Genomic DNA, 17,526 nt, shown 5'->3' with positions numbered 1-17,526 from the left:
GATTTATACAAATTGATGTCCTTGGTTCTACAGAAATCCGTTGTGTTGGGAATGCAGGGGAATTGTTTTAAAATTGAGGAGTGCCCTCCTTGGTTCGTTCTGAGTAGGCCGATTTCTCTTAGTCTGAGAGTTGCTTTGGCAGCTGTTTGCTTACCGTACTGCTCTATTGGTAAAATGTTAAGCATGATATTTAGTGCATCTGTGGGTGTGGTTCTGAGGGCTCCGCAAATGCAAAGACTGGCCATTCTTTGTACGTGTGCCATGGTTCTTTTGATGTACAATTTATCTAAAGCTGGCCACCATACTAATATGCCGTATTGGTGTAAAAAAGAAGAAAAATTGGTGTAAAAAAGAAGTCGGAAATCTGGCAGTATTGCGATTGTTTGGCACTTTAAAAGGGGAATCACACAATTGATTTTCTCTCGGTAGAACAGTGCAAAGAAAGAACCAAACGTAACAAATTAAAATAAATTTTTAGTCGTGTTTTGTTTAATAAAAGTTCAAATTGTAAACATGGGTAGACAGCGTGGACAAAGCTCAATTGAAGTCAGAAATTTAATTATTAGTAATTATGAAAAGGGTAAAACCGTTCGGGAAATCGCAAAAATAGTGCATAGACCCCGTTCGACTGTATGCGACGAAAGGAACAAAATCCCTGAGAAATAAGAAATTGAGACGACCAAAAGGTTTTCGGATGCAGATGAACGGTGGAGAGTGTAACAATTTAAGAAAAATCCAAATTTGAGCGCTCCTCAGCTCGCGCCAGAAGTCGCCCAACACCCTAATATTATTATTATATTTTTATCAGGACAGATTACCAAGTGCTGCACTCAGACACAATTAAATCCATTGTACTGCACTCGGATTTCCCTTTTAATTTTCTTTAAATCTACTCGACCTCCGAAGAAATCTGAGTAGATCTTGTGGTGTCACGGAGCCAAGGTGGTTGCTTCTTAACACATAAGTGCCAAAGACCTGAAGTCTGATTCAAGCGAAGAAATTGCTCCGCCGTCGCATCCTCCTCTCCACATGATGGGCAAAGTGCACTGTCTGAGATACTCACCTTTTCCATGTGCTTTGCCCATAGAAAGTGGCCAATCATAAGTCCAACCAGCCTCCTATAGTCTCCTCTGCTTAGTGACAGGAGGAACTGCGACAGTCGGTTGGACATGACAGGTAACATCAGTTTTGTCCATCTGCAGCCTCTCTCAGCTTGCCAAGCTCGCTTGTGGGTTAGAGTAACCCGTTTGCTAATCGTGGCTTTGATGGCTGCCGAAGGGAGTGGCAGAACGGGCTCCGGGACAAGAAAGTTGGCTTTGAGGCCATTCTGGCTAAAGAGTCAGAGATCTCGTTACCCGCGATATCCACGTGTCCCGAGACCCATGTTAGCATCAGGCTTTAATATCTACCGACATAGTTGAGCCTAGATTTACAGGACTCCACTACGCTTCAAGTTGTTGGGGGCTTTCTAAGGCCAGACATATATAGATCCACAACAAAGTACATCGCTTCTTGAACAGGATACATCTCCGCTTGAAACACAGATGCATGCATTCCAAGAACAAAGTGCACTTTTGTCCCGCTAGATTCCACGTAGACACCAGAGCCGGAGCCGTGCTTGGTCTTGGAGCCATCCGTGAAAATGCAAAAACAGTGTTCGCCGGGCTCATTTTCTGAGTTTGGCCACACTTGAACCTCTGGCAGCACCGCACTATATCTCTTGTCAAGCACGATTCTGGATGGCATGCAGTCAAGGGGCATGGCGAGGATCGTTAGATCGAAGTCCATGCCTTCTCTGTTGTCCAATGCCGGACAGTGGCCGTACCAAGTTCGATTGTGTTTCAGCCTCCAGATGGACTTCAAAGGTGCAAGCATCAAGAGGTGGCAGACTAACCAGAACATCTAATGCCGCGCCTGAAGTAGCCTAACGGCTGTCAGTGCTTTGGATGTCTTCATTTCAACGTGTGATTTCCAGAGGACTTGCTATCGAGGATTACTTAGCTTAGACATACCGAGTCCATTAAGCCTCCTCCTTCTGGTGAAGAGAACAATGCCTGTCTTGGAGGGGTTTCCCGATAGCCCATTCGCACAGCACCAAGCGTCAATCATATCCACATATTTCTGCACTTTTCTGCAGATGCTAATAAGAGAAGGGCCTGTTACTGAACAGGCAACATCGTCCGAATATGCCAGAGCAATGGAGACAGCACACCGCCTTGGGGGCAACCTCTATTAACCCCGGATGACACCAGATCTTCCTCCGCTAGCACTGAGACGATTCGTTGGACCAGCATCAAACGAATCCAATTCACTAGCACCCCGTCTAGGCCATGCCTACTAGCAGAGCTACACATACGGTCCAAAAAGGCATTACCAAGCGCCCCCCTCTATGTCTAAAAAGATGCCCATGGCGTAGTCCCTCCTGTCGATGGCCAGCTCTACCCTAGCAACAAGGTTTTGCAGCGTCGACTCGCAGGATTTTCCACTTTGATAGACATGCTGGAATGGAGATAAAGGGTGAGCCTTCAGCGACTTTTGACCTATGCGCAATTCCACCAGAAATCATGCCGATGGGTCTAAAACTTTTGGGGCTGGTGTAGTCGTCTCTTCCAACCTTTGGGATGAAGGCGACCCTCACCATCCTCCAAAAGCGTCATATATAGACCAGTGCCAGGCATACAGAGAAGATTTTCTTCAAGGCTACTGTCACGGACTCTGCGTCTTCCTTCAGCATGGCAGGATATATGCCATCTGGTCCGGGCGACTTGTAGCCGCCAAAAGATTTGATGGCAAATCGAATAGTGGCCTCATTCGCTACAGATCTGGCAACGTACCAGTCATGCCGAGACGGTGTAGCAGCTCTGACTACAGCCTCTTTCGTTAAGGGCTGTTGCCAGCCAATGCTTATCTGATTACCAGGAAAGTGAGATTCCATCAGCAAGCTGAGTGTCTCACTTGCCGCTCCGTGAAGGAGCCATCAGATTTCCTAAGTGACACCAGCTTTGCCGTTGTGTCCCTTTTCAGGAGCCTAAACAAATGCGCCTCAGATATTCAATACCGCTGCAGAATTCGCAATAGGAGGCTCTTTTCGATTCCTGAATAAGATTCTTGTAGTTCTTCTTAACATCACGGTATTGCTCCCAGTTCTCAGCAAGGTTAGTCTTGAGGCACGCTTTAGAAGTTTTCTTGACTCACGCCTCAATGTTTGGAGCTCTCGATTCCACCAAGGAACGCGACTTCAGTCAGGGAGAGGTCGATTTGGACAGGCTGACTCAAAACATTCAGTTAGGGCAGCGTTGAGTTTCTCAACAGCCGCCTCAATGGCCAGTTCTTTCCCAAGTCTTGGTGGCGTCACATCAAGGGCCCGCAACGCCCCCCTAAACTTCGCCCAGTCTGTTTTTCTGGGGTTTCTAGAGGTCAATGGCATTTGTGCCTCCTCGCCACACTGAAACTCAATGTACCTGTGGTCTGAGAACGAATCTTCGGCAAAGACTCTCCAGTTCTTGATTGACCATCCAAGTTTTGAGTTTGATAGGGTGGGATCAATCACCTCCTGCCTTCTAGCAGTAACAGACGCAAGCTGTGTGCCCTTGTTATGTGTGTCTAGGCAAGAGAACGCGATGAATTCGAATAGTCGAGAGCCCCGTCCATTGCATTTGCTGCTGCACCAGATTGTATGCTAAGCATGAGCATCGCAACATAGGATAAGGCCCAAATTGCGCCGCTCACAAAACCTCACGAGACTAGTGGCCTACCAGGTGGAGGCCCCTCCAGAGCATCGTAAGGAAAATAAGCAGATGCAATCACAAACTTCGGCCGCCGTAGCCGAACGAGTTGGTGCGTGATTACCATTCGGAATTCACAGAGAGAACGTTAGTTCGAATCCCGGTGAAACATTAAAATTAAGAAAAACATGCTGCAGGCAATGGCAAACCTCCGAGTGTATTTCTACCGTGAAAAAGCTCCTCATAAAAAAATAGCTGCCGTTCGGACTCGGCTTAAAACTGTAGGTCCCTCCATTTGTGGAACAACATCAAGACGCACATCACAAATAGGAGGAGCTCGGCCAAACACCCAAAACGGGTGTACGCGCCAATTATATCTATATATAATCACAAACTTCGACCATACGCGTCTACAGCACACCTCAGCCGCTACCAGGTCTTGGCAGCAAAATTGCCATCATTGCGATATAATGATACTATAAGACCTTGAACTCCTGTCGTGGCCCCATTCAACGTGCTTAAGCCACAGAGGCGGCCCCTAAAGACCCAGGACTCTTGCACGGTTTTTATGTAGGGTAATGTGTCCGGAGGCTTTGAAATGCTGTTTGTTAATCTGTGTCACCGTCAAGGGACGGTAGCTACAGAAAACGTCCGAGCCAATCATTTGAGAAAGACGTGGAAACTGTCTGTCCCAAAGAAGAAACTCAGACGGTTCTCGTACCGTGAGCCCATGACATTGGCACTGGAGGCAATAACCTGACGCATCAGTCGACGTTCGCAATATTTGATTTGATTTTCAGTTTTCCAATCACAGCCACAGGTCGTGGGCCACCAGCCTTCTCGCTATAGAATGGCTTGACTGCACCCTTGGATGTACTTGGGTGAAAGTCCAGCTCCCCATCCTCCACAGACGAAAGTTACGCCGGGCACACAGCTGTTCTGGACCGCCGTCCTTCTCCGCTTACCTCGAGAGCGAGACAGTTTGGGAGCGCCCGTGCCCACCGAGGACTCGGTAGCTTCCGTGGGTGTCACTTCCGCCGATCGAGGCCTTTTGGAAGACAGAGACGCAGAAGGGCTGATTGAGGATTTCTCTCGCATGAGCCTTGCCCGCCGCTTTCTTCTTTCCCTCCTTGCCACGCGTGTGGATTCCACCTGGAGTAATATCCTTTGTGCTGTCCATTACCAAGGATGACTTTTATTCGGGATGACACCCTGATTCTATGCCAATTTTGCTTCATCATAGAAGTGTTGAACCTACCCCATCAGAGAAGGCCACTTGTGTGATGCCAAGGCTTCCCTATCCACTACCTGCCGTAGCAAGAGCACAGGAAGGCACACATAAGAACACATTTGAAAACTGCGATAGGTTCATGATGTGAAACAAATTGTGCCTTAGTAGGTTGCCTTCAATCTGATTGTTGATGATAAAAAGAATAAAAGATCCCTTTCTCGACTAATTTTTAAACCATTGAAAGACTAATTACAATCTTAAAAATGTATTATCATAAAAAAATAATATTACCTCGCTATACTGTGCGAATTCAACTGGTATGGCATATCCCGTGCCTTGATAAAAAAAATAATAATAAACAGTATCATAATTAAAGCTAATAATAATAAACGGCTTGACTACAAAAGTGAGCGAGCTAAATGGGGCTGTGAATACTCTTCTTGTACAGATTACGAAATTAAAAGCACGATTAACCGGTATAGAGGGCAATGGGTTCGCTCTAAAATACCGGTTAGATATAGTGGTATCAAATAGCAGGAAGCCGTTAAAAGAGCAATTAAAACTAGCAAGCAGGAAAATTTCAACAACATTTTGCCATTATGCATACAACACGTACCAGGTGACATTCCTAGTAAATATTGAGAGCTTTTTCACGGACTGTAAACGAAGGTTTGGAAGCGACAAAGGCTTCCTCCACACCCTGCCAATCGCATCAGCAGGAGTTCGTCAAGGCTAGTTTTTTTGGCTCAATACTATGGAACTTAATGTATGACGGTGTTCTAAGACAGGATATACCCCGTAAAACTAATTTTATTGCATTCGTGGATAACATCGCGGTCGTAATAGTGGCAAAATATATCCATGAAATTGACAAGATCACCAGCGAATCAGTAAGCAGGATCAAAGCTTGGTTGAGGTCTATGAAGCAGGAAGTAGTTGAGCATAAGACCGATATAGTCCTAATAAGCTGCAGAAAAGCAGTAGAAGCTATAATTGTAAATGTTAGGACTGTAACTATTAGTTCAAAACCTGCTATTAAATACCTAAGAGTGATGATCGACAGTCGTTAAAATTTCAAAACGTACCTGATATATGCTGTCCAGTCCCGTCCGTCGCGAATAATGCCGAACAATGGCGGACTTAGCGATAGCAAAAGATTACTATACACTAGGGTAGTCAGCTCGGTTCTTTTGTATGCTGCACCGATCTGGGCAGATATACTGAACATAAATAGCTACACAATAGCTCATTCCCATGGCGGCCGGTTGTACGTTACCGGAATGACTCGGGTTTCTCCCGACCAAGGGCTAGCGCCCCAGTAAACTTCGCTAAATTTGGTGCGTCTGCGCTATTACAGCGGTTGTCCGCTTCCTCTTGCTAGCGCCACTGATGCAATGTGTTTTTCTTCGTTTTTACTTGTTTTAGCAGCCAAAATAAAAAAATGCGCAGCCTATTGTGCTAGGGGGCGAGAGTACATGTGTTTACATTTTTACTGCTGTTTATTCATACCTATTTTTGCAACTTATAGTTAATTAATAATTAAAACTAATAGTTTAGTCATACTCTCGTGCAGTGACAATCAAAATCAGCAAAGTTCTCTTAGTAATACGTGAATTTCTGCGACCAACTATGCCTCCTAAAAAAGGCACCCATCAACAGCACACATGTGGTGTTTGCCACGCGGCTGCTCACGCCAGAGCATCTAGTATTTTGTGTGTAGCCTGCCGTACGTGGACTCATGCGAATTGTACGGGGCTTACCAAATCCGAATTCACTGATTTAGCAAACAAAGTTAAATTACAGGGGTTCCTGTGGAAATGTGATTCCTGCACGGACGATCTCTAATCCGATGATGATGATGATGAAAGTAAATTTAATAATTTCACGCCTGCTATTGAAAAGAATATTGTTGACATCAGGAAGGATGTCATGAGCTTATCTAAACAACACAAGCAATTGGGTGACAACTGCTCAGTATTCGATAAACGGTTAACAACCGTCGAAAATAAGCTGAAGAACTAAACTGGTGCCTCATCGCCAACGGAAGATGTCATTGCGGAGTTAACAGAAGGTGAGTCAAATGTTGTCCTACTAAATATCAAAGAATCTAAAAAAGCGGATGGTAAAGACCGCCTTGAAGATGACAAAACCATAATCCAGACAATATTACCTCCGGATGTCTCAGCTAATTTAGATAGATTCAAACTCCGCCGCCTAGGTCGTCCCTCGACTGGTCTTACTCGCCCATTACTGCTTTCTCCCAGCGGCATCGATCAGTGGCATTGATGCTTTCTGCATCACTAAATCATGGCTTCATCGAGCCATCAATGACGGGGAGGTAATAGATAACACGTTAAAGATCTTTAGGAAGGACAGAAGCAGCTCAACAAGTGTTAGTGAACGCGGCGGAGGCGTTTTCATTGCAGTAAAGAAATATATTCAAGCAGAAAGTATTCCCGTTCTCGACGACAGCATCGAGCACATCTACGTAAAATTGAAGTGCAATAGTTCTGATATAATCGTCGGGTGCGTCTACTTTCCTCCGAGAGCTTCACTCGCAGCTTTCCAGACATTCATTGATACGCTTCACTATCTGAAGGAAAAACATAGTGCCGCAAATCTCCTTATTACTGGCGACTTCAACCTTCCTAGCAGCTCACCCTGCACTGACTGTGAAAATCTTATATACGAAGGTTTCTCTTCGCTGGAATGCCAACAATTTAACAGTGTCCATATCGATAATAACTTGCTTGATCTCTGCTTTAGTAACATTTCTATTCAGGTAGAATATACTCAGGCAATTACCACGATGGATCTGTATCACCCTGCCCTTGATATCACTATCGAGCTCCAGCCCAGTCTAAAGCCTGCAACACCAACTTACTATGATTTCAAGAACGGTGACTATGATAATCTCAATAACTTCTTCGTAAACGCTGATTGGTCTAACTTATATTCATCAACCACTGTAGACTGCAAAATAAAAGTACTCTATGACATAATCCAGGAAGGCGAGTGCCGACCGCTCAGGTAGTTTGCGGACCACCTCTTCAGCCCTGGCGGGAGTGTCGACTGATAAATATCATCTAGTAGCGTGGAATGGCTGACTGTATCGAAAGCCTTCTTCAGGTCCAACGCTACTAGGACAGTCCCCTCTCAGGGGCGGCTTTGGTTAAGCCCGCGGTTTATCTGGGCGTTTATGGCGGTGAGTGCCGTGGTGGTGCTATGCACTGGTCGGAATCCGTGCTGATGTGGGGCTGGGACCAGGTGTTTCGTGAAGAGTGGGAGTAGGAGGGCTTCAAGTGTCTTCACTACTGGGGAAAGGAGAGTTATCGGACGATCAGATTCCCCTTGGTTGGCGGGTTTCCCAGGTTTCAGTAGTGGGACCACTCTCTCTGCTTTCCACTTGTCAGGGATGATGAGAGTGGACAGGGACAGATTGAAGACCCTTGTGAAGAATCCTGCTCCCAGAGGTCCCAGATGCTCAGCATCAGCGCGTTTAATCCGTCAGGGCCAATGGCTTTTGATGACTTCGATTTGTTGATGGCCCCCTGAACCTCATCACCGGAGAAAGTAAGTGGCGCACTGTCGTTCGTCACTTTGTGCAGCCTTCAGGTAGCACGACGTTTGGTTGTGTCGACCGGAGGATGAAGTATGAAAAGGCGGCTAAAATAGCTCGCGCATCTCTTCGGGTCCGACGAAGTGCAACCATTGAAGGTGATAGCCACCTTGTCGTTGTGCTTCGTCGTGTTCGACAGGGACCTAACGGTGGACCAGAGCTTACTCACACCAGAGGTGATGTTACATGTCTTAAGGTACTCAACCCATGTGGTCCGCTTGTGTTGATTTACCAATATCCGGATGTCCGAATTGAGATCACTTATGCGGGGATCCCCGAGATCGACCTGGCGTAGGAGCTCGCGCTCGTTTGCTAAACGGACTGCTTCGGCTGGGAAATTAGGACGTATATCCTTGAGCCTTCTAGCAGGCTGCATTAGCTATGAGCACGTCGCGGAATGCGCGTTCGCCTACGCGCATATCAGTGGTAATGGGAAGAGCGGCGACGTTGTCCTTGGTGAATTCCGCGAAGTCGGCCCAATTAGCTTTATTTAAGTTAATATTGGATCGGTGATTCGTGGAAACAAAGTCGGCAGATCTCTAAATCGAGACGATAATGGGCAAGTGGTCTGATGCAAGCGATAGCATAGGTTGCCAAGTTTTGCTATTTATCAGACCAGCGCTAGCTATTGTTAGGTCAGGCGAGCTGCTGCAGTTGCCCCTTACTCTGGTGGGGACGTCGTCGTTCAAAGTGCTGAATGTCGAATCGTCTATCTGCTCTGCCAGTTGCTGTCCCCTACGATCATTTGGCAGGCTTGAATGCCAAAGATCGTGATGCGCATTGAAGTCAACTACAACCAATCGGTTTTCACCTCTGATGAGCGCACCTATATCAAGGTGATATCGTGCCAGGCAGCAGGTGACAGAGGTTATGTATATGTTAAATGTTCCGAGCTCGGAATCGCCTGACCGGACAGCTATGCCTTGACATTCTAAGGTGCTGTGCCTGTGGTCGATTTCTTCATCGATGAGACGATACTGAACTGTGTGGTGGACTATAAACGCTAGGCCACCACCATTGTCTCGCTCGCGATCGTGTCTGTGCACGTTACAGCCATCCCTGGTGATCAGAGATGACCCAGCGTGCACTTGGTTTCTTGGACCGCAGCTATTTTAATACTGTGCCGGCTCATAAAGTCAACTATCTCGTGAGTCCGTTGCAGTTAAATTGGAGAAGCTTGAATCTTCTCGGTAAGGTCTGTGTAATTCGGGGGGTGAGGGTCGCGTGGTGTTGTCTACGTTGGACCTGCTGCGCAATCCACTGTGGTTGTTGCGGCCTGATGGTGGTGGGCGGCCGCGCCTCCGGGGGCGGTAATGGGTGCGAGCTCTGCAGCAGGAGGCAACGTAGGCAGTTGTCCACTCACGGGTGGTGCGCAGGCCGGAACATCTCCGAAAATGGCACCAGCCATTGCAAGAATTGCATTGGACTGATACCAGATTCCGAGGTATTACGGTCTGACACACGGAACAGACTGTGTGGGGACCAAGAGCTGCAGGTTTGTCGCCGCACTGGGGTTGGAGCAGGAAGGAAGGGGAGGGGTTGAGGGGGAGTTGTGTTGCTCCGATAGGCTCCTCACCGTGGAGGTATGGGTTGTGGTGGCGGTTGGTAGAGCCGGCCTATCAGGGGGTATAGTAGCCGTGGGGGCATCAAACGCCTGCTGGCGGGAGCAACACGTGGCCACATACCGTGTGGACCACTCCCTATGAGACTTAAGGCCTGAACAGGTCTTAAGGTGGCTCCACCCGTTGCACTTGTTACACCTAACCGGGAGTTCGGGTGGAGCCGTTTGTGGAAGACGCAGCAATAGAATACTTCTGGCCCAGGGTTGGATTCAATTCCAGCCCTGAGGAGAAGCATTTGGAGCAGGATTGCTGCGAGGGTTTGCTCCTGTGACGTAAGGGGTGGGGTGATGTACGGTTCACTAGACAGGGCTAGTATTCTGGGGCGGCAGCCCTTGGTCGGGAAAAACCCGAGTCATTCCGGTAACGTAGAACCGGCTGCCATGGGAATGAAGGCATCTCATCATGTGTTCCAGTGCGTGTCCAAAAAACAAGTCGCTTCCCTTACTGGTTCTCAAGTGAATTAAAATTCAAAACACTACTCACGAAAGAAGCTCATTGCAGCTACGAGAAATACAAGAAAAACGATACTAATTTGTACTATAAAAAATTTAGTGATCTTAGACGGCAGTGCAAGGAGCTCAACACATTATGCTACAAAAATTATATAGATAAGATTGAGCAGCAGGTTCGGACTGATACAAAGGCATTTTGGAAATACAATAAACATAAAAGAAGGAGTAACAGCGATATTCCGTCTACCATGACTTGGAATAATCTGTCGGCTGACTCCGGCATTGAGATTAGTAACATGCTCGCATCCTTTTTCAAGAATGTATATAATCAGGATCCGCATCGAGGCTTCACGTTAGCTGATCTAGGACACAGGCCGACTAATACTATCACCGAGTTCGAGGTTAATATAAATGACGTTTACAAAGCGCTGCTGACATTGAATACAAAGAGAGGTGGACTACCAAACACCTTCCTCAAAAACTATGCTACCAGCCTCAGCGGACATCTCATACATATGTTTGATTTCTCTCTACAAACCGGTACCTTCCAACAGTTTGGAAATCCTCCTACGTCTGTCCCATTTACAAGGAGGGTCCTAGGTCTGAGGTTTCCAACTATAGACCAATCTGCATACAATCCTCTCTCGCTAAACTCTTTGAAAAAATTGTTCTCCTCGAACTCACAGCATTTTTCTCGAACGTTATCACCAACAAGCAGCACGGTTTGTTGGCGGGAGGTCTACTACTTCGAATTTGTTTATCTATGTCAACTACCTCCACGAAGCGCTAAACGAAGGACACGAAGTACACACCATCTACATGGACTTTAGCAAAGCATTCTGTAGGGTCGATCATTGTATCCTAATAAATAAACTCAACAGATACGGTATTCAAGGCAATGCTCTGGGCTGGACCCACTCATATCTATCTTAAAGGCAATTTCAAGTGATGGTGGCTGGTCATCTACCCGCCCAGCATGATGTAACGTCGGATGTGCCCCAAGGATCACACCTGGGTCCAACTCTGTTCAACATATTCGTTAACGACATTGGCGAGCATTTACTGTTAGATTACCTCCTATATGCGGACGATTTAAAAATCTTCAGATCGATTACTAGTGTACAAGACATGAAAATTCTCCAGAGCGATATTGACTTATTGTCGGCCTGGTTCAGCAGAAACAAACTAGGCCTGAATATCAAAAAGTGTGCAGCAGTATCTTTCTCAAGATCGCACGTCTGTACTCCAACCAACTACAATTTAAACTACGAGACAATAAGTGAAATCGACAGCATAAAGGATCTAGGTATTATCGTAGACAACAGATTGACATTTAACAAACATATTAACAAGGTTACTCTCCAAGCGTTTAAAACTCTTGGTTTTATTACTAGAACCAGCAAGGACTTCACAAATCCCAACACCTTACTGAGCCTTTTCTCCTCCTTAGTCTTTCCAATTCTGGAATATGGCACAGTAATCTGGTCTCCTTTTACTGACTCTGCAATCAAACGCGTTGAGCGAGTACAAGTGAAACTCTGCAGAAGCCTGGATTACCGATACAGTCGCCAAGGAGGATACAGATCATCACTTGAGATCTATAACCAGTTCCACAACAATAATTTGCAAGCACGTCGGCAGGTAACGGACCTAATATTCTTTTTCAAAGTTGTGAATGGCCTGATTGATGCCCAATATCAATAGTTGCTATGAATTCGCACCTGTTGGACTTCCACTGAGTCGCAATCGCCTGCTAAAAACCACAAGGACAACTAAAAACTATGTTTTTAACGGTCCACATAACCGAATAGCTAGGATCGTCAACTCTCTGCACAACGAGGTGGACTTTTACAGCGGATCACTGAATACCTTCGCACCAGATATTAAATCAGGTCTATTACCATACCCCTAGGTCAAACAACATTTCGAAAATTTTTTTTTTAATCAATTAATTGTTACAAATACCCAATTAATTTGTTTAAATCCTTCCCCTCAAAATTCATTTTTTCTATATTCATTAATTGTTACCAAGTTGTATATTGCCGATTGGCGTGGGTGTATTAAATGAATAAATAAATAAATAAAAGAGTAAGGATAGAAAGGATACGGTTTTGGGTTTGACGCATGATATACTTTTTTCCCCTTTTTAGAAACAGGGAAAGGGTAACTTTGGAAAAGTGCGAGGACCGTGTTTTACGTGGGTCCACTGCCTCAATGGCTACTACATCCCACTGATAAGCCGCTATTACCAACCGCCACCACAACCCATTCCTGGACGGTTAGGAGCTTATAAACGTAACACAACTCCCCAAACATAGCCCATCCCCTTCCCTCGTGCTCCAACCCCACTACGGGGACAAATCAGAAGCTCTTGGTCCCGCGTACTGTCTGTTCCGTGTCTCAGACCTGAATACCCCGGAACCTGGCATCACTCAAATGCAATTCTTCCAATGGCTGGTGCCACTTTCGGAGATGTTCCAACTGCAACGGGCTCACGAGTAAGGTCGACGAGATAGTTGACTTTATGAGCCGACACAGTATCCCACTAGCTGCGGTCCAAGAAATCAAACTGCACGCTAGCTTTTCTCTGTAAACCAGGCATGGCTATAACGTGCACAGACATGATCGCGAGCAAGACAATGGTGGTGGCTTAGCGTTCATAGTGCACCACACAGTGCAGTATCGCCTCATCGATGAAGAAATCGACCACAGGGACAGCACCTTAGAATGTCAAGGTATAACTGTGCGGTCACGCGTTGCCGAGCTCGAACTTTGTAATATATACATAACCTCTGTCACCTGCTGTACGGCTGGATATCACCCTGATATAGGTGCGCTCATCAGAGGTGAAAACCGATTGGTTGTAGGCGACTCCAATGCGCATCACGATCTTTGGCATTCAAGCCTGCCAAATGATCGTAGAGGACACCAACTGGCAGAGCAAATAGACGATTCAACATTCAGCACTTTGAACGATGACACACCCACCAGGGTAGTGAGCAAATGCAGCAGATCGCCTGATATAACAATATGATATGACTTGCATCACACCACTTGCTCATTATCGTCTCGAGAGACCTGCCGACTTTGCTTTCGCGAATCACCGATCCTATATTACCATTAACAAAGCTAATTGGCCCGGCTTCGCGGAATTCACCGAGGACACCTTCGCCGATCTTCCAATCACCACTGATGTCCGCGCAGGCGAACGCGCATTCCGCAAGGTGCTCACAGCTACTGCGGTTCGCTTCATCCCTGCTGGAAGGCTCACAGATATACGTCCTAATTCCCCAGCCGAAGCAGCCAGCTTAGCGAACGAGCGTAACCACCTACGTCGGGTCGATCTCGGGGATCCCCGCATAAGTGATCTCAATTCGGAGATTCGGCAACTGGTAACCCAACACAAGCGGACCAAAGGGGTTAAACATCTGAAGACCTGCAAATTCACCACTGGTGTGAGTAAGCTTTGGTCCACCGTTAGGTCCCTGTCGAACCCGACGAAGCACAACGACAAGGTGGTCATAACCTTTAACGGTTGCACTTCGTTGGACCCGAAGAGATGCGCGAGTTATTTTAGCCGACTTTTTACACTGCATCCTCCGACCAAGCGTCGTGCCACCAGACGGCTGCAAAACCTGGCCTTATACGCTGACGACTGCACGATAATGGCGTCGGGCAACGACATCGATGGCCTCTGCTCCAAAGTGAACAACTACCTCACCGAGCTTTCTCGCTTTTTCACTGCGAGGAATCTTCAAATTTCCCCCACTAAGTCCACGGCGACCCTCTTTACCACCTGGACAAAGGAGGTCAAACCGTCCCTCAAAGTAGAAGTCGATGACACACCAATTCCGACTGTAAACAACCCGGAAGTTTTGGGGGTAGCCTTCGACAGTTTGCTCTCCTTCTCTGCGCACAAAGGCGCAATTGCCACTAAAGTCCAAAATCGCAACATGGCCCTCAAACCGCTTGCCGGCAGCACTTGGGGCAAAGACAAAGAATTGTTGCTATCGACATTTAAGGCAATTGGCCGGCCGGTTCTAAACTATGCTGCGCTTTTCTGGGCGCCTAGAATCAGTGACACACAGTGGATAAAGCTCCAGACATGCCAAAACACTGCCATTCGGACAGCGGTGAGTTGTTTTCTGATGTCCCCAACACAGCACCTTCATGACGAGGCCAATATGGTACCTGTTAAGGAGCATAACAAACTGCTCAGTAAGCAGTTCCTGTTAGGGTGCTACCGTAGGTTTCAGCCTTGCAGACACCTGCTTGAGCCAGAGCCGCCTCCCAGGCACTCCAGGAGAAACTACACCGACGAGGTCCAGGACAAAACTAACAGACATCTACTAGACCTGACAGTGTTTAGACAGACATTAAACGACATTCACCGGAAGACCCTTACCACCTTCATAAGCTCCCGTCCATAGAATGCCGTAATCGGAGTCTAACCACCACCTATAGCAGATGAAGAACTCCAGCTTCCCCGTGAGACCCGCGTAACAATGGCACAATTACGTTCTGGATACTGTAGCAGGTTAAACTCCTACTTATCCAGAATTGACCCCGACATACCAAACATATGTCCGGTATCTCAGTGCACGGGGTATTTGGAAAATACCTCTATAGATTCGGCCATGACAGTTCCCCAAACTGTCCAATCTGCACTGAGGGGGAGGAAGATCACGTTGATCACGTCTTATTCCTATGTCCACGCTATGCTTCCGAAACCTGTACCATATTAAGCGGAGAAAATATTAAAGATTTTATGCTGAAATCGGGTGATAACTGGAAGCGGAGGTTCGTAGACGTTATAACTAGCAGCCTATGAGCTATCCAGGAGCGTGAGGTTTTTGGCAGTTCAAAGAAGTAAAGTGAATGGTCAGGTCGAAAGCTCCATTCAAACATTATCGATGTTTATCGGTGCCTCCAGTAAGAAACTCGAAGCATTAGACTAAAAGAACTGGTTTTTATCGCAGTCGATCGTTGACACAACAATTCACTCTATAACAAAAAGGAAACCCAGTGATATTTTTTTTCAATAGGACTGAAATAATAAATTACCAAGGTCTGATTGATTTCCATAGTAGACTTCTCAAAGAAATTAGGGAATATATCAAGAACAAAGATATCTTTGAACCAATACAGGAAAGCACCAAAAACGTTTGGAGCGGAAGATGGGATATTCGTTAGGGGCAACCAAAAAAAAGCAATGCAGAAGGCGTTGTAGAAAACGAAATAGTGGGAAAGCACAATAGAGTGACTTTAGTGACAAATACGAAGAAGAAAGTTCATAAGGCAAAAATTAAAACTTCTTAATTCACGTAGTAAAAAATATATATCTTTAAATCTGATATGAAATCAATACAATCGACCAGGAGAGCCTTAAAGGAAAGGCAACATAAAGAAATAAAAACAATGTTGTAAAAGAAACAAGCGCATAGCAAAACATCTAAGCAAAAACTGCTAAATAAAAGAGGCTAAATTTTCTCACCAAAAAATGTTGAAGTTGAAAGCAAAAAACGAGATAAAAGTGCTTATAAAGAAGCAAACTAGGCCCAAAATATACAAAAAGACGGACAAGATTACTAAAGAGTCAAAAATTGCAAAACAAAAATTAAAAAGAAGTACACAGGGCGTAAAAAATGTAACACATATGTGTTAGTCAGATCCTGTAAACTTGCCAGTAATTAACTTCTCAAAATTACGGACGGATATATAACTTAGAATTACTTAAATAAAAACTAATAGTTAGAAAGACTAAATACACATAAATAAAAAAATAATTTGTAAATCCTGTTCACTACGAAATACGAAATAGGTGAAACAATTACTAACAAATAGTTAAGGAGACACTAAGTAGTAATTTAACTAGCTTGAAAAAATTTAAAAGTGTACTTAAAAATATTAACAAAATATCTTCTAAGTTTAAACAAATTCTGATTATTCTTTCCGTTTTAAAAAAATTCACGAAAAACACAAAAATTTCGGCCTCCTAAACCGGTTTCCCCCTTAAAGTGGAAAGGAGTTATATGCTATTGTAAAATATTGTGGATGGAAAATATTTCCTTGGAACTTTCCTACGCATGGGCGGCCTTCGGCCGTGCTTCAAAAAAATTACCCTCATCAATCCAACTCCGGCTATGTAATCCACAGTATTTTTGCGTAGAACTCCTTATCGCCTGGGCGGCCTTCGCCGCGTTTCACAAAAGTAACCCTTATCAGTCATTCTCCAGCAACGCCATCCACAGTATTTTAGCATATAACTCCTTTCCACTTTAAGGGGGAAACCGGTTTAGGAGGCCGAAATTTTTCCTTTCCACTTTAAAACCATTGAACTCAAAATTAAAACGTCATACGCGTGTGTGTAGTAAGGAGGCACAATAACCCCCATCGCCATCTCAACACTGAACTGAAATACTTAATTTTTGTTCACATAATTATTTTAATATGCAGGCGTCCTCCACACTACTGTTGTCAATTTCAATAAATTCTTGTTAGCGTTTAAAATTGGAAGCTGATGATATGGGTAAATGTATTAGTATTTAATTTTCATTGAAATAATTCGAATGCAAGTATAAAAATAAGTAAAAACACGCGTGTGAGTGTATATTGAGTGAAGTGTAGAAAAATATAAATATAGGTATTATAATGTGCCAAACTATAGTGAAGTTCCCAGGGCACTTTAAAGGCAAATAATTACCAAACCATTATTTCTCGAATAATTCGGAGTTCTTAAGTTTCTTCCTGAAATACTCCCTAACATCTCCGGCAAGTTTCATTAAATAAGTTATAGTTTGCCTAAAATTGCCCATGTTACATTATAGCAAATCCGAGCCATAATAATAAAAGAGAGAGTAATGCTTGGGTTGGCTTT

The 17,526-nt window shown here is 45.2% G+C and overlaps 1 protein-coding gene across 1 annotated transcript in view; it reads right to left on the bottom strand.

The window, feature by feature from the left end:
- LOC129251235 (uncharacterized) overlaps positions 1–17,030 on the bottom strand; it is a 303,976-nt gene extending 286,946 nt beyond the window's left edge. The window contains 1 exon segment of the mRNA XM_054890588.1: positions 17,009–17,030. The gene's annotated coding sequence lies outside the window, so the exon portion shown is untranslated.
- Positions 17,031–17,526: the final 496 nt, after the last annotated feature.

Source organism: Anastrepha obliqua, unplaced genomic scaffold (assembly GCF_027943255.1).
Source record: "Anastrepha obliqua isolate idAnaObli1 unplaced genomic scaffold, idAnaObli1_1.0 ptg000009l, whole genome shotgun sequence".
Lineage (NCBI taxonomy): Eukaryota > Metazoa > Arthropoda > Insecta > Diptera > Tephritidae > Anastrepha > Anastrepha obliqua.
Note: the sequence above shows the minus strand (reverse complement) of the source record. Positions and strands in the feature narration are given on the sequence as shown.